We start from the raw sequence: 13,598 nt of genomic DNA on the forward strand, positions 1-13,598 counted from the left end.
ATACTTAATTTACATGGTTCCCTAAAGGTAACCAGATTCTACGTCAACTCAAAGTTGAAGCTTGAAATAAGCATGCAGCTTTATTCACTCATTTATTTATTGAAAATTATCTTTTAAGAACAGTGGAGTACTAGGCATTGTTCTAGATATTTATGATATGTCAGTGCTTATATAAACAAAAAGCTCTGCCCTGGTAGCAAGGACACAGACAAACAATAATCAACATAATAAATAAGTTGGAAGATAGAAAGTGATTATGCTATGAAAAAAAAATAGAGCAGGATGGGGCAATTGGAAGTACGGGATGGGGTTAATATGAAAGACGGTTGCATCTTTAAATGTGGTGGTATAAGTGGGACTTGTTAAAGGTGACATTTAAGCGAAGATCTGAAGGCAGGGAGGAAGTTAACCAAATGGAAGTGGGTGGAACAACATTCTTGATGAGGGAACAGCCAGCACAAACTCCAAGGTGAGATTGTGCTTGGTATATTAGAGGAATAGCAAGGAGGCTAGCCTGGAGTGCAGTGAGAGACAGGGATCGCAGAAGAAGAAAAAGTCAGAAAGATTGTCAGGTGTCAGAACTTGTGGGACCATGTAAAGAATTTGGCTCACTGTGGTTGAAAGACGAACTGTTAGAGAGATTAGAATGGAAGAGTGACATAATCTAAAATGATGTCTTAAAAAATCATTTTTGGCTGTGTTGAGGACAGTCTCATCTTTAATGTAGAGTTTTACTTCCTCAAGACCTCTTTTCCTTGAGCTATTTTGCTATCTTGTTCCTATGTAACAGATGCTTTCCCTGAATGTGGAAGGCTTAGAATAGCTTACGAAGGGTCCCATGACTCTTTGAAAGTCAAGGCTCCTCTTTCTGGGCCTGCAAAGCTTTTGGTGATCTGCTCTGCTGTGGGCTCCACACCTGTTGACCCCTAGCTGTGCTCCTGCTTGGTGGGCCTCTCTAGATTCTTTTCTCACATGGCACCTCTTTATTATTGCTTCTCCTTAGGAGGTGAAAGAAGGGTGGGATTAAAAACATTTAGGATTTAATGTATTTGTCCTGATCCCATCACTTTTGTTTCCGTAATTATAAAAGCAGCATGTTTTTAATGTAAAAAATTAGGAAATAGAGGCACACACAAAGTCCTCCCAAAAAAGAAAGTATAATGTTCTTACCCAAAGATAACTTTATTTAACACATTTTTTATATCTTTCCAGAACTCTGTGTGTGTGTGTTTAAACAAAAAGGGTTTCTATTATGCATATGTTTGTAATCTTCTCATTTTACTTATTATATCATGATTGTATACATGTTAATAAATATTTCTTTATACCAATGTTGTAATAACTTAGTGCTGTTTCATTATATGAATGTACTATTAGTTATTTGTCACTATATAGTTAGACATTTAGATGGTAATGTAGATAGTTTGTCCATATATTTAATTTTTCTTTAAAGTAAATATCGAGAATTGGTATTTTAGGTAAGTCAAATGTACACGTATTTCTATATTTTTTGATGTATATTGCCACATTGTACTGAGAGTGATAATACCAATTTTTTTATTCTCACCAGTACTCTATCAGGCCATTTCCTCCTACCCCAAACCCTCATGAACACAGGACTAAAAAAAAAAATTGCAAGTATTAATATGTAAAAAGTTATATATTATTATGTTACTTTTTATTGCTTTGATAATTAACAGCAAATATTTGTCAACACCCTGCAGATTTCAACTTAGATACCCTTCTTTCACCTGGAAAGAGTTTCTAATGCCTGCATTCTGCGTTGGCCCCCTTTCCTATTATGCCATAGAATTTTGTACTTTAAGTACCACTTGTAATCACCAATTTACTTCTCTTTCTGCTTCACTAGACTTTCAGATCCATGAAGGCAGGGATCCTGCTGTCCTGCTCAGTACCAGCCAGTGACTGGCATATCATAACTTCTGAACAAGTAGGTGTAAGTCCTGGAAACCATAATTTTAAAATAAGGAAATAATTTAATCATATCACCAGTGGTTAATATCTTTTTGCCCTTCTTAAAGAAAATATATTTTACTTGCCCGTTTGACCAGCAGAGCAGTGACCTTCTTTTTTTCTAATTTCTAGGCATTAGAAACAAATTTGTATATACTAGAATTCTGGAGAATGAATGAATGAATGAATGGATGGATGAATGGAGGCTCTTTCCATTGTCTATTCTATTTATAGTCTCTGGTCAGCTGATGAGAATATACCCCCAACCTCTAGACTGAAAGTTGATTAAAAACCCCTGCAAAACAAAACAAAAACACAAGTAAAGAGGAAGCTCATAAATTATGTTTGTTTGATAACTCAAAGTGAATCACATTCTATTTTATAAATTAATTCGACTTCAGAGCTTTGTCCGTGACTGGGTTTCTAGCCAATTCTTGGCTTTCCAGGTTATCTAGACACTGCTTGTGACCTGGCAGTGCTGTTCTAAATAAATAACGTGTTAGGGGATTTCTGTATTGCAAACTTGTTTCTGTTATACAATCTGTGAATTTCCAACTGAATTTCTATGAAAGTCTATTTCAAACCTCAAATGATTAACTACTTTATTAATATATATTTCTTTTTTTTCAGGTCAGACAGGTAATGTCCCCACATCGTAACTAGGTTCAGGGGGTGGCACATCTCACACATGTATGCGAACACCCAATCATCACGCTCATGAACTACAGAAGGATCATATTACTATATATTTCAAATTAATTTTTATGTACCAGAATGTTATTTGGTTGAGCTAATTTAATGAAATTTGTTAATACTTAAACATTAATAAACAGATAAAGAATGTTGGTCATTTTAATATAACTAACGAGAAAGTGAAGAAGTGATTTTAGTAAAAGCCAGTTGGTAATGGGTTTTGATTATTTGGATATCTAAGTTCAATGAATGCAAACAAATTAGGAAGGGGGCAGATGAAGAAATTTAGGAAGAGACTCACAGTTATCTCTCTCTCTCTCTTTCTTTCTTTCTTTTTTTTTTTTTTTTAAATTGAGGCAGGGTCTCACTCTTTCACCCAGGCTGGTGTGCTGCGGCATGATCTCAGCTCACTGGAACCTCTGCCTCCTGGGTTCAAGTGACTCTCCCACCTCAACTTCACCAGTAGCTGGGACTACATGCATGCGCCACCACACCTGCTCAATTTTTGTATTTTTGGTAGAGATGGGGTTTTGCCATGTTGGCCAGGCTGTTCTTGAACTCCTGACCTCAAATGATCTTCCTGCCTTGGCCTCCCAAAGTGCTTGGATTACAGGTGTGAGCCAGTGTGCAAGGCCTCATAGTTATCTCTTAATTACTGGTAAGACGGTTCAAAAGGACTATCTGAAAACAATATAAATAATCTTTTCTTACACTTATCATACCCTAGTGAATAATACCAATGGTATAAAAACATTCTGCTCTTATACATCTCGATTCCTCCTCCTCTGTATTGTTATTGTCACAGGTTATAACTTTTCACATGTGTGCCCATGTGTGCCATATAAACATAGATTTATAATTATTGTTTTGTGACCCTAACTTTTAAATCATATAGAAATAAAAGGGAGTTACAAAAGTAAAAAAAAAAAAAAAAATAATAATAATAATAATATTTTCTTAAAATTACATTTTTAAACATAATGAAGTTATGTTGGGGATTGGGGTTGAATGCAAAGTACTAAAACCAAGACTTTGAAGTACTTTTAAAAATAATGCTTTTATTTATTTCTAGTTTCTACTCCTAATTATCAGACTAAGCAATGACAAGGGTTGGTACCAAGAATAGATATAAATTGCACAATTGTATGGTGGATGAATTGTTCTAAAGAGATGACTCTGTTCTCCTGGAAACCTGTTTATTTTTCGATTAACAAAGAGTAAAAGGCCTTTTCTGACACTTCTGCTTAAGGGACAGGATAAAAAATATGCCACTTATGCTTGGTAGGTTTAATTGTTTGGTTTGAGCTTATAAGGAACTATGTGTTTTAGCCAGTTCAGATTGTAATAGATAATTAAAAATTCCATTAACAATTAAGTTGGTATTTTGATAAAAAAAAAAGTATATCTAGCAGTATAAAGCCTCTCTGGTACCAAAGTTTTTGACTCTTCCTTGACATATTTCTTGTTTGGTGAATGTTTTAATCTCATCATCTCTTAGTGGTTTTCTGATTTTGTAGTTTATGACTCAAATAATGCTATTTAATCAGTGGGTCAGACTAATAAACCCAAGCTCATGCTCACTAAAATTTCAGCATAAACAGATCTAAATGAATATGTTATCTTGTCAGCATATTGCTTTTTTTGTGCAATTGCCCATATAGTTATTGCTCATTTTATGTTGTAAGCTTTGGGAAGATGAGAAGCATGCTTGTGTAACTTGATCTAAATAGTTTTTTTTTTTTTAGCACATAAAGCCAAGTTGATTAAATAATGATGACAATAATAATAGTTTTAACCATAAGTAGTAAAAAATTATTGCACACACACTCTAAGCCTGGCATTGTCCTAAAAATCATATGTGCATGGTCTCTGTAAGATAGATATAATCTCCATTTTATACATGAGTTAACTGAAGTTCTGGAAGGTTAAATGATTGGTTGAAGATTCAGTTATTAAATGCTAGAAATAAAAAGCAGCTTGCTTTACTCTAAAGATCATAATATTCTATTACATATGTTGTTATCAGTAGTTGAATGCCATTTACATTACACCATTAGATATGTTGGGTTTTACTATATTCCTACCATGAGAGGACAGTGATTCTCAAACTTTAATGTGAGCATCTGGTTAAAACACAGATTCTGATTCAGTAGGTCTGGGGTGGAGGCCTGAGATTCTGCATTTCTAACAAGTTCCCAGGTGATGTTGGTGATGCTGGTCCGTAAGCCACCACATTAGGCGAGGCTCTTTCCAGTGATGCCGACACAACGTAGAAGGAATGTAGGGAAACATGCTGATCAGATCTTCATTGGAAGCATTTAAAAGTTTTCAACCTACAAAATTTCTTTTTCGTTGGAGAATCTGATATGCCTTTCTCCACCTCTTAAAATTAGTGCTGTAGAGAGCTATGGATTTTGATGGCACTGCCTGCTACATCCCTTATGTGTTTGGGGATAGAAAAGGATCAGAAATGGCTGACCCAGCCGTTTCAGAACCTTGAACACTAGAACCCAGTGTGAATCCTAGGTGATTCTGTTAATGCTATGGTATGGACAAGGCAGAGGGGAAAGGAAAATCAAAGCAAGGGAACTGAGTTAGGAAAAGGAAAGAGATGGGAGGAGGAAAATAACGAGAGACAGTGGAGGAATTACTTATGGTGTAATTACTTATGGTGGTGAATGACAGGACGACACAGAAGGTGGCCAGAAAGAGCCAAATTCTTATCACTACATAGCAAAATTTGAGGAAGCTTCTCATCCCAAAAATACCACTTTCCCCAGTTAGTTATGTGGACTCCTCAAATTATGGTTTTTATTCAGGGCAACCTTTAAGATAGTATAGTGTGTTATGGCCGGGTGCGGTGGCTCACGCCTGTAATCCCAGCACTTTGGGAGGCCGAGGCGGGCTGATCATGAGGTCAGGAGATTGAGACCATCATGGCTAACAAGGTGAAACCCCGTCTCTACTAAAAATACAAAAAATTAGCTGGGCGTGGTGGTAGGCGCCTGTAGTCCCAGCTACTCGGGAGGCTGAGGCAGGAAAATGGCGTGAACCCGGGAGGCGGAGCTTGCAGTGAGCCGAGATCGCGCCACTGCACACTAGCCTGGGTGACAGAGTGAAACAATGTCTCAAAAAAAAAAAAAAAAAAAAGATAGTATATGATAGTTAGCTTCTCTTACCCACTAGCAATTTCAAGGTGAATATTTTGAGCTGGGTAAAAAATAATCTTTCACCTTCACTTTAATCATCGTTGTAGCAATTCTAGAGCTATCTTGTCCTTATAATTTAGCTAATGAGTTTGTGTAATTGAAAACAGCAGGGTGGAATGGAGGTAGTCAAATTTCATTAGTGACTTTGTTCCTGAGAAATATACATGTGTGTGTACGCCCGCGTACACACACACATACACATACATGCACTTCTCATCTAATATCAGTGGACTGACAAAAAATGAAAGCTACTTTTTTGTCAGTTGTATATTAAACCGTTAGAATCATTGCTTTTCAGAATTCCTTGTTTGAAAAGGCAATTAGGTGAAAATTCCTTGGCCAGGTTACAGAGGTAGATGGCAGATGGAAATATTATAGAAGCCACCAGGTAGCTTATGAAACATTAATGTTTTTATAAGTTTGTGAATGCCTTTCCAAACCCTTCAGTAAAATAAAACTTGTGGGAGGCCTTGGTAATAGAGATGGTGACAAGGACCAAATTTGGGTTAAGAATGCCTTTGGCTTAAACATAACAATGTAGACATGAACCCAGATTTTGACAGTTACCAGAGAGGCTGTCATTTCAAAATGCCAATAGAGACTGCCAACAGCAATTGCCGCAAGTTTCTTTGATCCAGGCCCTCTCAAATTATCTCCTAGTAATGTGCTGTCATGTGGAACAGCTGATGGAAACACTGAGCTCCCAGTAAAACAATCAGGGAAGATATCATGCCACCATATCTCTGACTGGAGTTTTCTAATTCTTACAATTTTTTTTCTCTCATCAGTTTCTTGCTGTGTATGGCTCCATCTGGATGGAATCTGTGGAATCTATCTCCAAGTTTCCATATTATTGATCTATTAATTTCTAGCTTTTAGTCAACAATCTATGCCACTGCCCTCCTTGAGAAATTGCAAGTGTGTGCTTTTTGTATTGGTAGTCTGCATGAGAAGTATAGAGAATTTTAGTCACAATTCTTTCACTACTGATCATTTCTATGGCACTTATCTCCTTGTGATTTCTCTGCTAGATTTCTCCTGGTAGAGAAATCTAGCAGGAGAAATCTAGCAGGACTGATTGACACAAGATTGTTTGCAGCATTTATTGATGTTTACAGAGCCTTTGACTTTGTTGATTGTATACACAAGGTCTAAGTCTCATGAACTTCCAAACTGCTAATTGACACTGAGTTACTAATGCTTCTACATAACTGGATCTTTTTTTTTTTTTTTTTTTTTGAGACAGGGTCTCACTACATTGCCCAAGCTGGAGTGCAGTGCTGTGATCACAGCTCGCTGTAGCCTTGACCTCCCTAGGTGTTCCGGTGATCCTCCTGAATACCTAGGTGATACCTCAACCTCCCAAGTAGCTGGGACTACAGGTGTGTGCCACCAGGCCTGGTTAATTTTTGTATTTTTTGTAGAGATGGAGTTTTGCCATGTTATCCAAGCTAGTCTCAATCTCCCGGGCTTAAGCAATTCTCCTGCCTCAGCTTCCCAAAGTGCTGGGATTACAGGCATGAGCCATCACACCTGCTCCAGAACTGCATCTTAATAGCATAGACTGAACCTCTCATGAATGGTCAGAGACAGACTCGGTACCTTTTTCTTCCAAATGTGATTCTAAACAGCTTCATACTCCTTTGGAATCAAAACAATGCTTTACAGTATTTTATAATTGGTAAGTAAAATTATATAAAATAAGAGATGTAAGCCAGTAAGTCTTCATTATGAAGAACTAAGTGCAAATTAGATCTTCATTAAAAATTTTTGATTTTTTTCTCCCTTCTTAAAAAATGAATCTTCCTAGATATTTTTCCTTTTTTTTTTTTTTTTGAGACACAGTTTCACTCTGTCACCCAGGCTGGAGTGCAGTGGTGTGATCTCGGCTCACTCTGGGGTTCAAGCGATTCTCGTGCATCAGCCTCTCTAGTAGCTGGGATTACAGGCGCCCACCACCATGCCTGGCTAATTTTTGAATTTTTAGTAGAGACAGGTTTTCTCCATGCTGGCCAGGCTGGGTATGAACTCCTGACTTCAAGTGATCTGCCTGCCTAGGCCTCCCAAAGTGCTGGGATTATAGGCATGAGCCACTGTGCCCAGCCCCTGGATATTTTTCTATAATTTACCTTGTAGATATATGTTTACTCAAAATAAATGCCTGTGGAATCAGAAGAACCACACTTTTAATCTTTAATTGAAATAAAAGTGCAGAATCTTTCAAAATAAATATTATAATGCAAATATTGACAATTAAGAAAAAAAAAGCCTTCTTTTAAAGCAGTATGTTTGGTATGGCACTCTAAATCCTCAAGTACCACAAAGGGACAAGTAATTTCCCTAAATGCTTTACAACCTCCCAAACCAGTTTTGATCCATGCAGGGAACTGAGGCCAGAACATTAGCTTGGCTTCCTCCATGAGCTCAGTTGTATCCCAGGCATGGGAAACACAGAAAGTATAAAACACAATCTCAGTCCCAAAGGACTTTCCAACTTTAGTGAGATAGCAAGATCAACTGCCACATAAAAACCGTATATAACACAGACCCCCTTTAGAAAAATGAATTTAAAAACTACAAATACAAAATTGGGGACAAGAGTAAATACTCACCATCAGAAGAAAAATTCTGATAAAGTATTGGAAGCTGGGAGAGTTGGATGCCTTGCTTCTAGATATTTCTGCACAATGTACTAGAATTGCTTACATAGAAATGTGTCCTGAGTGCAGCTGGGCTTCCCCTCCTCATCTGGAACATTCCATGACAGAAATTCCCAGCCCTCACAGAAGTCTATGCAAGCGAGAAGCTCTGGGGTTTTGGCTTCACTAGCTTCCCAAGGCATCTGCCTCTTCATATACCTTCGTAATAGTCATTAAGAGAACTTTAAAAAACCAGCAGTATAAAGAAACCTGTTAAACATTAAAAAAAAAATCATATTTGAAATTCTTTCTGAATTTATCTATTTTAAACCTGGAGAGTGAGGATGTATAATTTTCTTAGTCTTTTTACGCTGCTATGGCAAAAGATCACAGTCTGGATAATTTATAAACAGTAGAAATCTATCTCTCTTGGTTGTGGAGGCTTAGAATTCCATGATCGAGGCACTTGCAGAATTGATGTCTGGTGAGGGCTGTTCTCTGCTTCCAAGATGGCGTCTTGTTGCTGCATCCTCCAGAGGGGAGGGACACTGTTTCCTCACACGGTAGAGAAGGGATAGAAGGTCAAGAAAGTGTGTCCAGAATCGGTGGGTTCTTGGTCTCACTGACTTCAAGAATGAAGCTGCGGACCCTCGCGGTGAGGGTTACAGCTCTTAAGGTGGTGCGTCTGGAGTTTGTTCCTTCTGATATTTGGATGTGTTCAGAGTTTCTTTCTTCTGATGGGTTCGTGGTCTTGCTGGCTCAAGAGTGAAGCTGCAGACCTTTGCGGTGAGTGTTACAACTCTTAAGGCGGCGCATCTGGAGTTGTTCATTCCTCCCGGTGGGCTCGTGGTCTTGGTGGGTTCAGGATTTAAGCTGCAGATCTTCGCGGTGAGTGTTACAGCTCATAAAAGCAGTGTGGACCCAAAGAGTGAGCAGCAGCAAGATTTATTGCAAAGAGTAAAAGAACAAAGCTTCTACAGTGTGGAAGGGGACCCGAGTGGGTTGCCACTGCTGGCTTGGGCAGCCTGCTTTTATTCTCTTATCTGGCCCCACCCACATCCTGCTGATTGGTAGAGCCTAGTGGCCTGTTTTGACAGGGTGCTGATTGGTGCGTTTACAATCCCTGAGCTAGATACAAAGGTTCTCCACGTCCCCATCAGATTAGTTAGATACAGAGTATCCACACAAAGGTTCTCCAAGGCCCCACGAGAACAGCTAGATACAGAGTGTCGATTGGTGCATTCACAAACCCTGAGCTAGACACAGGGTGTTGATTGGTGTGTTTACAAACCTTGAGCTAGATACAGAGTGCCGTTGGTGCACTCACAAACCTTGAGCTAAACACAGAGTGCTGATTGGTGTGTTTACAACCCCTGAGCTAGACATAAAGGTTCTCCAAGGCCCCACCAGAGCAGCTAGATACAGAGTGTGGATTGGTGCACTCACAAACCCTGAGCTAGACACAGGGTGCTGATTGGTGTGTTTACAATCCCTGAGCTAGATATAAAGACTCTCCACATCCCCACCAGACTCAGGAGCCCAGCTGGCTTCACCCAGTGGATTCCGCACCAGGGCTGCAGGTGGAGCTGCCTGCCAGTCCTGCGGCATGCGCTCGCACTCCTCAGCCCTTGGGTGGTCGATAGGACTGGGCGCCTTGGAGCAGGGGGTGGCATTCGTAGGGGAGGCTCGGGCTGCACAGGAACCCACGGAGGGGAGGCGGGGGAAGGCTCAGGCATGGCAGGCTGCAGTCCCGAGGTCTGCCCTGCGGGAAGGCAGCTAAGGCCTGTTGAGAAATCAAGCGCAGGGCCAGTGGGCTGGCACTGCTGGGGGACCCAGTATACCTTCCGCAGCCGCTGGCCCGGGTGCTAAGTCCTTCATTGCCCGGGGTGGCAGGGCCGGCCGGCTGCTCCGAGTGCCGGGCCCGCCAAGCCCATGCCCACCAGGAACTCCAGCTGGCCCGCAAGCGCCGTGCGCAGCCTGGGTTCCCACTCGGGCCTCTCCCTCCACACCTCCCTGCAAGCTGAGGGAGCCGGCTCTGGCCGTGGCCAGCTCAGAAAGGGGCTCCCGCAGTGCAGCAGTGGGCTGAAGGGCTCCACAAGTGCCACCAAAGTGGGAGCCCAGGCAGAGGAGGCGCCGACAGCGAGTGAGGGCTGTGAGGACTGCCAGCACGCTGTCACCTCTCAAGAGCACTCCCTTCAACCCTGAGCCTTTTCTTTTCTTTCTTTTTTTTTTTTTTTTTTTGAGACAGGGTTCTTGTTGCCCAAGCTGGAATGCGATGGTGTGGTCTCGGCTCACTGCAATCTCCGCCTTCTGGGTTCAAGAGATTCTCCTGCCTCAGCCTCCCAAGTAGCTGGGATTACAGGCACACACCACAACGTCTGGCTAATTTTTTGTATTTTTAGTAGAAACGGGGTTTCACCATGTTAGCCAGGTTGGTCTCAAAACTCCTGACCTCAGGTGATCCTCCCGCCTTGGCCCCCCAAACTGCTGGGATTACAGGCATGAGCCACCGTGCCTGGCCAACCCTGAGCCTTTTCACAAAGGTGCCAACCTCATTCATGAGGGCAGAGTGCCCTAATCACCTCTCAAAGGTAACACCTCTATCGTTACATTAGGGATTAAGTTTCAACATAAAATTTGGAGGGGACACTATCATTCAAACCACAGCAATAATGAAAAAAAGGTTGGACAATTTTTCTTCTTTTTAATATGCGTCACTTGAGTTTCCAGCACAATAAGATGACTCAGAACAGGAATAGGGTTATGTGAATGTCGATTTCTGTAGCCCAGAGTGAGTACCTCCTTTTTAAAATGAAAATCCCATTGGCGAATCTAGAAATGTAGCAGATCAGGCAAATTATGCCTTTCTTATTTTTATATAAAGTTGGATTCTACAAGTAGACTCCAAAAGATTCTACCTATATCTTATTTCCCAAAGACTCTACATGTGAAATTCCTACATTTATTCATTCATCAGATATTTATTGAGCACCTTTTACATGGCACACACCACTTTACCTGCTGAGACTGAGTCATGCATAAAATGGATAAAGTCACCTCTCACAAAGATACAATTAAAAATATCATGCGTCATGTGGCAAGTGCCTAAAAGAAAAATAAGAGGACAAAGGATAACGGACTAGGGGACTAGGAGGGCCTCTCTTCAGGGTGCCAATGAGAAGAAAGCACAAGCAGGAGTGGGAGAGCATTGCAGTCAAAGGGATCAGAAAGTGCAAAGTCCCTGAGTCTGGGGCACACTTAATATGTTGAAGTAATGCAGGAAGGTCACTGTGGCTGGAGTAGAGAAGGAAAAGGGAAGAGGCAATGAGGTTAGGAAAGTAGCTAGAGATAGGATTATGCAGGGCCTTGTAAATAACAATTAGGAATCCGTAAGAGTAACATGGTCTGACCCGGGCTTTGAGATGGCCACTCTGACTGCTGTGTGAAGAGCAACAGTAAGGAACCAGAGGCCAGTGAGGAGGCTATCACAAGGGCCAGGCAAGAGGCAGTGGGGCGTGGACTAGTGATTTCGTAACAGGGATGTTAAGAATTGGTTGAATTCTGTGTTTTCTAACATGGTGTCTGGATCCCAGCTCCAAAGGGACTGACTGACAGATTTTCAAGGAGGTTAATTAAGGAACCCTACTGCTTACTACACTAACAGTTATCCAAGTACAGGGGCCAGCTGCATCAGAAGCTCCCATGGCTTTTGTTAAAAAAAAAAAAAAAAAAAGATTCCAGGGCCTTGTCACAGACCTACATAGAATCTCTGGCAAAGGAGGCCCAGGAATATGAGATTTTAACAAACTCCTTGTGTGGTTCTTAACACGGGATAAATTTTGACCCTGGTCCTTATGGAAGAGAGTGCTGAGCTCTTGCAAAGGTTTGTGTCTTGTTAGACATTTCAAGCCCGTACTTTAAATATCTTCAGGCTAGAATTGAGAATATATTGTGAATTTAACAGTGAGAATTACAAAAGCTCACTGTTTTTGCCTGAATTCTCAATATGAGATGTCTCCATCAAGCTGTCAGATTTTAGCCTTATCAGGGGTTTCATGAAACTTTTTGTCATTTTACGTTGATTTTCATATTCCTGAACCTTCTGAGTAAATTTGTCTTTTAGCCTTAGATTAGAGATTATAAATACTAATAATTGAACTTAGAATATTTTAAAGCTTCTATCTGTATGAGCCAAAAGTGCGAAGTGTGCTTAAGAGAAGACAAAGGGAGTTTGGCAACACTTTCTAAAGCTATTTTTGCTTTTTTATATATTAATAAGTGATATGCTCTCTCTTTACAAACTATTAGTGAAGTAAAATAGATTTCTCTGGCTTCCAAAACAGAGAAAATGATACTTTGAGATGAGGCAGTTAGAAATGAGGCATGAAACAATAGCTAATAGATTTTGTTTTCTGTTTTGCTTTCTTTCCCTCTCCTACTTTTCTTTATTGCTTCATATTGAACTATCTTTAGATATAAGAGTGAATACTAAACTCTGTTTACTCTAAAATCCTTTACCATTGTGTACACTTGCATTATAGTAAGAGTATGAGCATCATTTTGTATTCTATGTTTTTCCAGTATCATATACACAGTAAATATATTATGTCAGTCCCTGAAATTACCTTTTTTTGTTTGTTTTGAGATAGGGTATCACTCTGCTGCCCAGGCTGGAGTGCATTGGTGCTATCTAGGTTCACTGCAGCCCAACCTCCTGGGCTTAAGCAATCATCCCACCTCAGCTTCCTGAGTAGCTGGGACCACAGGCGTGCATCGCCACACCCGACCAATTTTTGTATTTTTTGTAGAGACGAGGTTTTGCCATGTTGCTCAGGCTGGTTTCAAACTCCTGAGCTCAAGCAGTCCACGTACCTCGGCTTCCCAAAGTGCTGGGATTACAGGCGTGAGCCACTATGCCTGGCCTGAAATTACAATTCATAATGGCTTTATAGTAAAGCATTGTAATACTATGTTCTACTTCATATAACAATTTATTTACTGCTTGCCATTTGTACTTGAGTTTTTCCAGTTTTTCAGTATATAATAATGAAATATGACATGGCTCTAAGCATCTTTATGTAAA

At 40.3% G+C, this 13,598-nt stretch overlaps 1 non-coding gene across 1 annotated transcript; it reads right to left on the bottom strand.

Annotated features, from left to right (window-relative positions):
* Nucleotides 1–2,603: 2,603 nt before the first annotated feature.
* Nucleotides 2,604–2,708, bottom strand: LOC129035984 (small nucleolar RNA U13). The gene has a single exon (XR_008502457.1). It is a non-coding gene; the product is annotated as a small nucleolar RNA U13 (small nucleolar RNA).
* Nucleotides 2,709–13,598: the final 10,890 nt, after the last annotated feature.

This window comes from Pongo pygmaeus, chromosome 3, assembly GCF_028885625.2.
Source record: "Pongo pygmaeus isolate AG05252 chromosome 3, NHGRI_mPonPyg2-v2.0_pri, whole genome shotgun sequence".
Classification (NCBI taxonomy): domain Eukaryota; kingdom Metazoa; phylum Chordata; class Mammalia; order Primates; family Hominidae; genus Pongo; species Pongo pygmaeus.